We start from the raw sequence: 11979 nt of genomic DNA, 5'->3' as shown, positions 1-11979 counted from the left end.
TTTTTTTTTTTTTTTTTTTTTTTTTTTTTTTTTTTTTTTTTTTTTTTTTTTTGGATATGATTTTTGTCATGTTGAGAGTATTTGTTTCTATTTCCAGTTTGTTGAGTTTTTAAAGACAGCTCCTTCCATCTCTTCTATATGTCATTTGGGTGCATAATCCAAAATGCAATGGAGTAAAGCACGTCTATGGAGGGCCCCAAAGAACCTGGCTTAAGCACGGAGTCCTCTGATGTTTTGTCTTGATATTGAGAGAAGCTAAACCTTCTCTTGACAAATGAATGAAGTGTGTGTCCTTCAAATACACTTCCCTGTAAATCATTGTTCTCAGCTTTGATCAACATAAATCAACAGTAAAACACATCCCTCAAGTAACTAAGTAAATTGACGTCCTGCCTGGTGTTATTGATGGAAACCAGTTACATGTTGGAGCCGCCACCTCTCCTCAGTCTCTCCCCTCCCTATGGGGCTCTGCCCTCCATGTGCCCAAAAGCCACCCATGGTATAGGAGGCAGAACCCGACTCTGGATTTCCTGCTCTCCCCAGCAGGTTGTGCTGGGTTCCTCTCAGAAACAGGTTTTCAATCAAAGTCTAGGCTGTGAGATCCCACCTACTCTACTCGTCCGAGCTGCTCTACCAAAACTCCATCTCCCAGCCTCTGCTGTTTGGGCCCTGAAGCCACGCAAACACCCCGTGTGAGGCCAAGGGTCTGAAAAGAATCTGCTATCCCTAACTTGTCATTCACATGTCATGGGTGATCTGCTACTGCCTGGGCCCCAGCAAACCTGTCAAACATCAGGGCTTCTTCCCACTCCACGTGGCTGCTGCCTTGCCTGGGTTCTGGTCTGTACCCCCGGTCCTCACTCCGAACAGTCCCTCTGAATGGAATCCCAGCCTCCAGCCTAACTCCTGCCTTAAGAATTGGACTCGGCACTGCAGCTACTAACTGGGATCCTGGTTGACCCAGACAGGTCGCCCTGTAGCTAAGAGGCTGAGATGCAGCCACACATACACAACCTATGCTGCCCCTGCCCAGGACAGCTGCAGCCCCACTCTCGAAACACAACTAACCATCCCTCTAGGCTGCTATGCCGTAGACTGCTGGCTTACCTTTCAGGGAGGGTGCTATCAGCTATTGGATTCACTGGTGAAGACTCATCTGTTTGCAGGCCTCTCCCCCTCCAAGGGTCCCCATCTTGGCGCTCTCCTGTCTGAGGGTCCCCATTTTGCCTCTCTCCCATCCGAGGGTCTGTATTTTAGCGCCCTCCTGTCCAAAGGGCCCCATATTGGTTCTCTCCCATCCAAGGGTCCTTATTTTGTCTCTCTCGTGTCTGAAGGTCCTTATTTTGCTGCTCTCCCATCTGAGGGTCCTTATTTTGTCTCTCTCCTGTCTGAAGGTCCTTATTTTGGTGCTCTCCCATCCAAGGGTCCTTATTTTGGCACTCTCCCGTCTGAGGGTCCTCATTTTGGCGTTCTCCTGATGGTCAGCAGCTAGGGACAGTGCTCATCATCATTCTGAGAAGCTGAAATCTTTCAAACAACGATGTCCGTGTCTAGAGTTAGAACATTTTCCCCAACAAATTTAAGAGCTGGACCCAGGGTATTAAGTTACTTAAACAGAGATACAAGGAAGTGTAGAGCAGATGCCAGAGGGATTCTTGTGACTCTCCTTACATCCAGTCATGGAAACCTCCATGCCCTGTGCCAACACCAGGGTGAGACACAGAAGAACCAGCCCCTCTGACGTCCGTGACGCTGTTCCCAGGGCTTCCATCACATCTGTGCAGCTCAGAATTTTACTGAGACACGAAAGAGAACAACACTACGCCTGAATGTTATGCACTTCCTAAGACACTGCACACTGTCCTAGGGCTAGAGAGGCTCAGCAGAGCTCCCATGACTGGAATCTCTGCCTGTTAGGGCAGCACTGGTATCTTCTTTGGTTTCTCAGACCCAGATCCTCACAGCTCGGTAAAGACTCCAGGAGGTTAACTGCACTCAGGTTTTTCACAGGCAGAGAACCTCCGCACAGACACACAGTGGGACAGTTTACCTGGGGATGACAGGATCCCACACGGACACTCTAAGTCCTCCAGCAGAGGGGCTGTTCCCTGGGATGCATGTCAGGGTAGGAGGGAACCTCCCAGTGCACCTGCGAGAAGCGTTTGGGGGAGGCGCATGCCCACCACAGGATTGTCAAAGACATTTGTGGCCCACAGAAGTCCCAAGTTAGATTTAAACATAGCATGAAATAACTGTTTCGAAGGGAAATAGTCACGAAGGCATTCTCTGAAAAGTAAGCACCCCCTCTTCCTCCGGACAGAGGCACACAGGGTGCCACTTCACGTTGGTCCCCATATTTTTATCTATGTATGGATGGCTTTTCATCGTTTCTGGCACATCCCTGTGTTGTGGGTACAATGGCCGGGGCTGGTGTCACAGGTGGTGAAAGAATTTACCAAGACATTTGTGGGTAAAGAAGGCAGATTTATCAGAGAAAGTACAAAGATACGTTGCAAGAAAGCAGTGGGCAGCACAGCAGAAAAGGGGCCGTCTGCAAAGAAGCAGGGGCTGGAAGGAAGCTGTATAGGGTCATACTGGAGGGGGGCGGCCACGGGCAGATAAGGTCGTGCTGCTGGGGCTACTTGTGGAGTGAGGTTTTGGGAACAGGATGTCATGCCAGCAGTTGCCTGTGATTGGCCGTCTCTCAGAACAGCTGTTCTCCCCGACCTGTAGCCCCTTCCTCAATGCTACTTACTAATCTTATCAGGACTCCACACTTGTGATCAGTGCAGTCACCTCTCCAGTAAGGAAGTGGCGTTAGCCACAGGTCAGAGGAGAAAGCCAGGGTTTGCAGGATCAGGCAACCCAAGTTTCACAGCCATGAGTGAGAGGCAGCGCTGCGCAGTGGGTGGGTGCCCTTGCGTGGCTGTGAAGGTGCTCTAGGGGTTGGATCGTAGGCCAGGTGGGGATCTGGGGAGAGTCACCATGATTTGCCACAAGGTCACCATCCAGAACCTGTGGGCAGCCCAGTGCTTGTGTCTCTGATTAAGAAAGGAAGTCCCTGTTCCCGAGCGTCTGAACGTCATGTGGCCACCCTCACTCGTGGCACCCAGGCTGGGCTCAGCAATTAGAATTCCCTCCACACCCCAGAGGGCCATGGCACCTGCAACCTCCCAGCCCTTTCCATGCAGCCACCCTCGGGTGACTCAGATGCACGGGGATGCCTCTGCCTCCCTGGATGCAAGGCGGCGCCTGGCACTTGGCAAATCCACCGTGCAAATCAGAGTTCGTGCGGCCGATGGCCTTTCTGACCTGGTTGCCATGGGAACGGCTGTCAGATGGAAGAGGATAAGGTAGGCAAGTTATAAAAAGAAGGCTGTCTTTAAAACCTCACCTCGGCTCCCCCGTCCTGCATGCGTTTCCATGGAAGCAGAGCAATAACCACCTGGCAGATGCGTTCAGGCCTCGGCTTCTGGGCTGTCAATCAGGCAGCCCAGGCATCTTCAGGAGCCTGCAATTCATCCCCCAAGAACTGGACTTTTACGAGCACAGTCACCATGCAGGACGCTGAAAGCAACTGCCTAAGACCCAGGTGTGGCCTTCTCCCCACTCAGCCCAGCTCTGCCCTGCAGGGCCTGGAGCTCCTCCCTGCCAAGGGCCCTTGCCAGAGACCCGCAGTCAGGCATCCTGGGCTGGACCTCCACCTCCACACCCGCCCCCGCCCGAGGCAGGCTCACCTGGCTCTACTCCAGGCTCCTTCCTGCAGCCCTCATCTCTCCCTTTCTCTCTCTGCCTCTCTCTCCCTCCCTCTTCCTCCCCCTCTCTCTTTCTGTCTCTCTCTCTTCCTTTTTTCTCTCCTTCTCCTTCTCTCACCCCTTAAAAGGATGTTTTACTTCTGCAGAGCCTTCTCTTTAATCACTAGGGACAATTTCCCACCTTCAAAATGCATTTCTTTTGTTAAAAATGCAAAGAGTTTTCACTGTTTTCAAAGCAGCTGAGAATTTTCTCACAGTAACACTTAACCATCTCTAAGACAAAAGACTGCCAGATAGACTTGAATGAAACAAAAATGTTAGTGTTTTGTGATGAAACTATCCTCTGTGGCCTAGAAAATGCACACAATGGCCTCCAGCTGTGGGGGCACTGCCCTCCTCCTTGCCGGCGGCCTTTGCGTCCTGAGATAAGGCTCCGCGGGAAGGGTAATTGTTTTCCACATTTTCTTTCCATTGAGCAGCCCTATCTCTCCTCAAACTTCAGTTCCAAATTTATGCAAAATATCCATCAAACATCAAGCGTTCATACAATTCCCATAATGAGGTCTGGCTCAAACAGCTGAACTTTAAAAAAATATGCCAGAATATGCCAGGTGAAAAAAGGTGTCACATCTTTTGTTTTCCTTCTGGACGTGTGTCTCCTTCTCTTCCAATGTTCAGATTCCTTTGGGGCAATCCTGAGGGTATTTCAAGGATTTCCCTGTCCGCACGGCGCAGCTCTGGAGACTCCAGGCCCCTCCCCTGCTGTTCCGTCCCCACAGAGGAGGCCGTTGAGGCCCGGGATGGGTGATGTGCTGCTCAGGGACAGAAAGCGAGAGATGAGAGTGAAGGCCCGTGCCTTCCCCTCATAGCACCTGAAACAGACTCGTAACAAAATAAACCAGGAAGTCCAAGGGGAAAAACTGCCCAGATGCACTGTCAAACCCAGCCTGGGGGTAACGTTTCCTTTCTCCACAGTAGTTATTCAAAACCACCAAAGCCCCTAGAGCAGCAGAAGGGGACCTGCCTCTGGCTTCCATCTGGGAGGAAGAGGCCCCTCCTGCTCCAGGGGGATCCTATCCAGAAATAAAGTCACATATCTACAGCCAAGGAATCTTTAACAAAGTCAAATATAACATACACGGTGGAAAGCACACTCTTTTCAGTAAGTGGTACTGGAAAAATCAGGAATGCTGGACCCTCCCCAGGGGTCCTCCCGCTGACTGTGCTTGAAGACGCCGCGTTGATTTCTCCTCAACTCTTCCTGAGCGCCTGACCTGCTGGCACCTGCTGCTCTGTAGCCTCTGTAGCAGCAGCCATGGGGGTCCCCGTGGGTGTGGCGCCGTTAGACCAGGACCCGACCCACTGTGCGATACTCACAGGCAGCACTCCCTCCAGGGCGACCGACAGCCGGCTCAGTCACTGAGGCCCCAGGCTCAGTCCAGCCGTGTGGTGCGGGACCCTCCGTGACACGCAGTCCTGTGAGCATCCTTGCCTTTCTGAAGCCGCCTCCTCCCAGTGTCCTGCTCAGCACTCTTACACAGGCGTTTCCATCCCGACTTTGCACACGTAAATCTCATCTCCCCGCCCAGTCAACCCACCCGCTGCCTGAGGCTCATCCATTCCCACACATTCTCTCCCCTGTATCCTGGGCGCAGGTGAACTGGGTCTTCCTCCTGCTGAGCAGATGATCTCACTCAGCAAGTGGAGGCTGAGAGCCTCTCTCAGGTGCTTGGGGCATGGACATGGCCGGCATCGTGTTTGCGTGTGTGGACACAGGGTCGCCTCCCCCGTCCGCTCCTGGCCGGTGTCATGTTTGCGTGTGTGGACACAGCATTGCCTTGCCCGTCCACTCCGGCTGTGTCACTCAGTTCTCAGTCCTGCCTGGGTTCCACCAGCCTCCTGGGATGCATCCCCCTCCTCCTGGCCCCCAGAAGAGGCCTGTGTGTCCGTCAGTCTCTCTGAAGACCCACTGACCCCCAGTGTAGACCAGGGTGCCCCTGCTCTGAGCCCCGTGTGTCCCAGACATTTCCATCAAGGAAGCCCGTCCCCAAACTGCAGCTGTTAGCAGCTGGTGATCTCTCACCCCTCCCCAGGGTTGTCCCCTCCCAGAGGGCCGGGAACGAGTTTTACACCCTCGATTTCCCTGGAATTTACACAAGGATGCTGGGAGCTCAGGAGGAAAGAGCAGGGTGTCCGTGGAGAAGATGCCTTTTAATTTACAGGAGACTCATGTGCTGTGAGATACACACGAAAGCCATGCAGGGAATCAAGCCTGAGACATTCACACAAAGTGGAGAGGTCGCCAGCAACCGAAGAGCAGGTGCTCAGTGGGATGGGGCCTCAGCAAGGAAAGGCATGTCTCCTGCGCTAGAAACTACCTGGCTCCCCCGTGATCCGCCACGCTTCAGCTCTAGGGGGGACCTCCACACCTGTCCCTAACACAAAGGTTTGTGCTCTTCTTATACTTTTCATCCTGGTGAACACCCCAGAGGCCACCCAAATTGCCCAGTCCAAAAACCCTTCTCTTCTGATCCCAGATTTCCAGTCCCCTAGTCCGATAAATTTCCTTAATGTCTATAGACGTCTATAGATGGCTGTGGCTCTGGGGACAGAGTGATTCTTCAAAATGCAGATCCGAGGCCAGGCGCAGTGGCTCACGCCTGTGATCCCAACACTTTGGAAGGCCGAGGTGGGTGGATAGATTGAGCCCAGGAGTTCAAGAGCAGCCCGGGTAACATGGTGAGACCCCCATCTCTACAAAAGATAGCAAAACAATTAGCCAGGAGTGGTGGCATGTCTGTAGTCCCAGCTTCTCAGGAGGCTGAGGCAGGAGAATTCCTTGAGCCCGGGAAGTGGAGGTTTCAGTGAGACAGATCACACCACTGCGCTCCAGCCTGAGCAACAGAGCGAGGCCCTGTCAGCAAAAAAAAGGAAAAAAAAAAAAACAGTTCCAATTATCCCAGCAGCAAATTTGTATCGTTGGGGTCTGCAGCAACCTCAATTCTTGCCTCCTCAGAAGAAAGAATTTGCCTGAGGGGCCTAAGGCCCCTGAAGCAAGTTTTAGAGCAGGAGTGAGAGTTCATTTAAAATCTTCAGAGCAGGAATGGAGGGAAGGAAAGTATATCTGGAAGAGGCCCAGGCAGGCTGCTTGAAGGACGGGTGCGCGGTTTGACCAGTGACTTGGGGTTTTATCCATTGGCATGCTTCCAGGGCCCCGCGATCCTTCCCCCATGATTCTTCACTTGGGGTGAGCTGTCCACATGCGCACGCCTGAGCCCACTTGCCCAGTTCCTGAGATCCTATCGGGAAGCTGCTCATCACCAGTCCCAGGCATTTCTATCTATTGGGAGATGCCTTTCCCTGGTGCTGCCTGTGACCAACTACTATTGTAGAGAGACAGTGTGACAGCCGCCTGACTGCCGCCTGATGGTAGCCCGATGCTCCTGGTGTGCGTGGGAGCCCTCTCCTGCCCTGCTCATGTCTGACCAGCCACCCATGGTAACACAGGTTGGTGTGAGGAGCGTGGCCCTGCCCCCCACTGCAGAGCCCCAGGCAGTGCCCTCCCATTGCTAAAATTGCTTAAGCAATCATTTATTAAAACTTAACACAGACAAAACGTGATTGCACAGAGTGATTGAGAGATTGTGCCAGACCAGTTTCCTTTTCAGATGTTTCTAGATTGTGAGACCAGGAGGCTGCTGGGCTGTGCCCACCACCTTTCTGGAAGGCATGTTGTTTCTCTCCTCTAACGGGTCCTTCTCCCAGCATGCCCCAAGCCCCAGGATGGTGAGGAAGACTCTCCTGGCCCAGTGCCCACTTGTGCACACTCCCACGGTCTAGAGCTCATCACACCTGGCTGAGCCCCGAGCCGCATGGCCCTCGGTCTCTGCTTGGGCAGCTCCTCCTGTGGCTGCCCTTGCCCCTCATGCGTGGTCAGCTCCCCTGAGTCCTGGAGAAAAGGCTTCCCTGGGTGATGCCACGGCCACAGCACCTCCTCCTGAGACACTACCCACTTGGCCATTGTGCTTGCCACCAACACGCATTTGCCGTAAAGAAGGAGCAAGACAAGCCCTTCTCGTGTGGATGCCGCGTCTCTCTCATCTCTGCCGTCTCACTGGCGCTCACTAGAGGCTCAGTGAACTCTTAGACTGTAGGGTCTCCTCTGAGGGCAAGATGGTGTCGTGTGGATTGAATTACAGCATAAACAAACTTGATGTGTAATTAGTGAAATGACCACAACCAGAAATTAAAGTACATTTTTGTTCAAATGACGGTACCCAGAGACCCCTGTTCACAGGAAGGGGGGATGTGGTGGGTGAGATACAACGTTCTCTCCTTGGTCCTGTGTTATCTAGTGTCTAACATGTGTACACGGCCATAAATTCGTGAAGGCACAGGGACCTGGGAAGCACGAGTAATGTAGCCAATATCAGAATTAGAATGCAAAAGTATTTCACCAAGTTACAATAATGTAAGCAACTAAGCAATGTAAAGTTTAACAACTAAGCAACTAAGCAACAAGAAATTATACAGACCAGGCGTGGTCTCATGCCTATAATCCCAGCACTTTGGGAGGCTGAGGCGGGGAGATCACCTGAGGTCTGGAGTTCAACACCAGCCTGACCAACATGGAGAAACACTGTCTCTACTAAAAATACAAAAAAATTATCCAGGCATGGTGGCGAATGCCTGTAATCCCAGCTACTCACGAGGCTGAGGCAGGAGAGTCGCTTGAACCTGGGAGGCGCAGGTTGTGGGGAGCCTAGATCTTGCCATTACGCTCCAGCCTGGGCAACAAGAGCGATACTCCATCTCAAAAAAATATATATATATATACAAAGTTGGCCCTTAGTTTCATCCCCAACCCCCCACCAAATAAAATTGAAGAAGAGCAATTAGTTGTCTTCCCCATAGTGGACACTTGGAGATAGTGTTCTGCTCGCTCTGTGGAGCTTCAGAAGGAGAACGATGAGAAGGTTTTACAAGGAGAATGCTGGTACTAACAGAAGAGAACCTTTCTGGAGGGTTCTGTGGAATGAAAGCCTTTGTGGAATCGTGAGTTTCCATTATTTTGAGGTTGAAAAAAACACTCCTTTGGAATCATTCCCCAGTAGGTTGCCAGGCTGTTAAGAAATGGGAGGTGTTTTTTGTTTTTGTTTTTGTTTTTTTGAGACGGAGTCTCACTCTGTTGCCCAGGCTGGAGTGCAGTGACGTGATCTCAGCTCACTGCAAGCTCTGCCTCCCAGGTTCACACCATTCTCCTGCCTCAGCCTCCCGAGTAGCTGGGATTACAAGTGCCCACCACCATGCTTGGCTAATTTTTGTATTTTTAGTAGAGACAAGGTTTCACCGTGTTAGCCAGGATGGTCTCGATCTCCTGACCTCGTGATCCACCCACCTCGGCCTCCCAAAGTGCTGGGATTACAGGGGAGAGCCCTGCGCCTGGCCGGGAGGTGATTTAATAGGTTCTCTTTTCTCTGGTTCTTACAAGAAATTGGTACCATAGATTTTATCTATTTTTACATCTAATGATCATTTACACATATTACACTGCATGAGTCATAAAATTTGCTAAAAATTGGTGTTCTTGAGTTAATAAAGACTGAACTTATGCATTTACAGTAAGTCCTGGCTGTGAAAGGGCTCCTGGAATTCCTGCAGTCAGGGGAGGAGCCCTTGCTATTTTGAGTTAGTCATGGTTTTGAGTTGCCAATTTTCATTTTGCTAAGTATAAAGTTCTGTTAATTTGGCATTTTCAATGATCTCGTGGGATGCCACTGTTAGCCCCACAGGGCCTGCCGTGTGGAGCGATGCGTATTTGCATCAGCAGCATCTCAGCAAGGGGTGTGCTGTGCGTGGATACGGACAGGCGTGTGTATTGCAGTTGGGCTAGGAGCAGGCGATACACATTTTGACCTCGAAGGCACTTGTATTGAAAACAGTTATTTTTTAATCTGAGTGGTTTTGCTACAGCTGAGCAGAAACCGGGTGTGTAGGTGGCTCATGGTGTCATTTGCCCAGGACCATGGCTGGGAAGGTGTGAGACGGGATGGACACAGCTGGGAGAGGGTCAGGCTGGATGACCTCAGAACATTGCTCCAGGGCTGGGAGTCTCCAGTTCTCTGTTGTTCCCTTGACCAAGTCCAGCCTACCAGGGCTCCCAGGTACGCCAGCCTCATGCTCCCTGGAAGGACACTTTGCTTGATCCTAACTGAACTCCCATCGTTCCCTAGGAGAGCCCTGTTTATTCTTGTCTCCAAGACCTGATTGTTTTTTCCATCTGGTTGGATTCATTCTATGATTTTGAAATCCACTCCACCCGTGCGATGCACCTGCCATGGACCCCGTTTACCATCTCTCTAGCAGTTGCCATCCTTTTGTGGATTTCATAGCTCTTTACAGCTTCCTCCCATGTTACCTTTTTCTAGTATCACAGCTCTGGGTGTTAACGGCTCCTCTTAGCCCACAGGTGCCTCGAGGATAAAGCAGTGTTTTCTTTTCTCGTTCTCTCCTCAGAAGGTACTCGTCGTCAATTACGACAACTAACATCAAACCAACCAACTCAATAAACTGATTTCTGGACGGTTGAGACAATTATTCTCCCACCAATCTATTCTGGAGGTTTTCATAATTTGGGATTTCTCAAGAACGTGTGTAAAAGTGTAAAAGTTTGGTATTAAAAATGTGATAATTATAATCAGATAGCTCCAGTGAAATCTGGAGAATCCAGCAGTTTTCCATTTTTTTTTCGCTTTTTCAGTACAAATTCTAAGATCAGAATACCAAAAAAGAAATCCAAATAGGGAAGAGAATGAAGACAGTGGACTTAGAGATGTGACTCCTAAGTGTCTTCCGCCAGCTTTGCATTTGCCAGTAAAGGGAAGGCCATGACCTCCTGGAGCCGTGCGCAGACCACGGCACTTTGCAGGGGGCACTGGGGAGGCGCTGCTCTGTTAGTTCTGCAGTGGAAACATCCACATTAAACCCAGTCCAACATTCCCATCTCTAATAGAAACGACTCTTTCAGTGTCTGTGATCAGCACTTTATGTAGAAAGAGAAGAAATGGATGCATCTGGGGTCCATTTCCAATTCCTGGAGGGCAATCTGAACAGACTGGGTAGGGAGAAAGCGAAGCTGTGGTGGAAAGAACACGCAATAGCAATCAGGGAACCCCATCAGCCCAGCGGGGCCACTTGAGCAAGATACGCTGATGTTCTGAGCCGCAGTGTTCTCATGTGCAAAATAACAAAAGTGTTGGTGTGGATCCTGCAGGTTTCTTCAAGCTTTCAAATTCAACCATTCAAGAAAGCACAAGCCGTGTCCCACTTGGGCACGAAGGTTTGCCACTTGCCATCACCTCCACACCTGTTCTGCGTCAGCTTTGCCATGCGTGCCCCGTCGCTTCTGCAGGTGAAAAGGAAAGGTAGCCAGGGGTCTGAGTCAGAAGAAGGAGGGCACCCCCTTGTCCTTGGGCCAGAATGGGCTGGGCAGCACTGCTGCTTGCTGGGGGAGCCCTGGCCCCGACTGCCAAAACCAGGCTTTGGCAGACCTAGAGGCTGCTCCAGCACCAGCAGCTGCCTGCCGCCTTCTCCATCGGAGAGCATTTGGAAAGCAGAGCTGGGGGATCGGATGCCAGAATGACACTGTGATCTGTGAGATATCCATGCAGCTGCAACTGCACCCAGATTTGTGGGTGGGATGAGTTAGACAAAACCACGTCTTGGGCCACACTAGGTAGCGTCTCCCCATTGACGCCACACCACCAGGGAGCAAGAATGTTTCCCAAAGACCGAAGGCCACCCCATCAGAGACCCAGACGAAGAGGCCCAGAGCGTGCAGCCTGCTTTCCCAGAGAGCCCCTTCGTCTCAGGCAGCCAGCAGCACCCCATCCTGGGCCTCCATCCCAAAGAATCTTTCATGGCAGACCAAGAGGCAACAGGGCTTGACTGGGTGTTACATTTTCGGGTATTTTCTTTTCTTTTAGTCTCACAAATGTTTACATTTTTAAGTAATAACATTATTTTAGGGGAGAAACACAGAAAATAAGGACAGGTTGATCCTGACAACCTCGTATGGATGACATATGAAAAACAACATATTGGCTGAGAAGCCCCTATTATAGATAGCTGGCAGAGAAGCTCCACGCATTAGCTGGCTAGTCTTTTGATTCCACTATAATTATAGGAAGAACGTTTTCATCCCTGCAGTGGGGGAGCATTTAGA

General features: G+C 51.1%; 1 protein-coding gene across 1 annotated transcript in view; it reads left to right on the top strand.

Moving 5' to 3' along the window:
* The window catches only part of ADARB2 (adenosine deaminase RNA specific B2 (inactive)), a 530095-nt gene that overhangs the window by 253988 nt on the left and 264128 nt on the right, over positions 1-11979 (top strand).

The sequence above is a fragment of the Rhinopithecus bieti genome, unplaced genomic scaffold (genome assembly GCF_001698545.2).
Source record: "Rhinopithecus bieti isolate Rb0 unplaced genomic scaffold, ASM169854v2 scaffold_15437, whole genome shotgun sequence".
Taxonomy (NCBI): Eukaryota; Metazoa; Chordata; class Mammalia; order Primates; family Cercopithecidae; genus Rhinopithecus; species Rhinopithecus bieti.
Note: the sequence above shows the minus strand (reverse complement) of the source record. Positions and strands in the feature narration are given on the sequence as shown.